Source organism: Ornithorhynchus anatinus, chromosome 4 (genome assembly GCF_004115215.2).
Source record: "Ornithorhynchus anatinus isolate Pmale09 chromosome 4, mOrnAna1.pri.v4, whole genome shotgun sequence".
Lineage (NCBI taxonomy): Eukaryota > Metazoa > Chordata > Mammalia > Monotremata > Ornithorhynchidae > Ornithorhynchus > Ornithorhynchus anatinus.
The window spans coordinates 101,966,753-101,967,694 of NC_041731.1; the positions used below are offsets into that span (position 1 = coordinate 101,966,753).

Sequence of the window (942 nt, forward strand, 5' to 3'; positions counted from 1 at the left end):
GTGCACATGATCCCTACCCACAAGGTGCTTACAGGCTAGACAGTGACATAGCTATTAAAATAAAATTATAGATGGACATGCACATAAAGTGCTGTGGGGTGGAGGAATATCAGTGTGTTTAAGGAGGACAGAGCCAAATGCATAGGTGACACAGCAAGGGCTTAGTGAAAGGACGGTTTAATCTAGAAAAGCCCCTTGGAGGAGATGTGATTTTGGTGGTGTTGTCTCATGCTGTCGAGTCACCTCCGACTCATAGCGATGCCATGGACACAAAATGCCCCACCTCCATCTGCAATCACTCAGGTAGTGGATCCGTAGAGTTTTTTTCGGTAAAAATATGGAAGCGGTTTACCATTTCCTCCTCCTGCAGAGTAAACCTGAGTCTCCACCCTTGACTCTCTCACATGTTCGCTGCTGCCCAGCACAGGTGAGTTTTGACTTGTAGCAGATTGCCTTCCACTCGCTAGCCACTGCCCAAGCTAGGAATGGAATGGACAGGCCTCTGCTTGACTCTCCCTCCCATAGCCGAGACCGGTAGAGAACTGGAAACTCTCCCGGTGCACCCCTAAGAGGGGAATTGTCTTGTAGTATTCTTCAAATCATTTCAAATTGAAGATTTCATTTTGATTTGAAAATATCTCCGAGTTATACAAGCTTTAGATAATACAGCTTGGAGTAAACTATTAGTCTTAACCTAGTTTTATCCTGAAGTGGCTTTGCTATTTTGAGTGACATGGAAAAAATTAGGGATTATAAATATGAAGAATGAAATAAATTTGGATCCTATTTTTGACATCTATGTTGTCTCCTATTAAGATTTAGAAGGAAAGTTTCCATGCCAATGCAGGACAAAGATAGGGCTAAATTGAATTTAAACACTGTGATTTAGTATTTTTGTAGTTTACAAAACAGAATGTGAAATATAAACTTGGTTTAATTTAG

The 942-nt window shown here is 41.2% G+C and overlaps 1 non-coding gene across 1 annotated transcript; it reads right to left on the reverse strand.

The window, feature by feature from the left end:
• Positions 1 to 437: 437 nt before the first annotated feature.
• On the reverse strand, positions 438 to 575 carry LOC114811841. The gene has a single exon (XR_003759537.1). It is a non-coding gene; the product is annotated as a small nucleolar RNA SNORA7 (small nucleolar RNA).
• Positions 576 to 942: the final 367 nt, after the last annotated feature.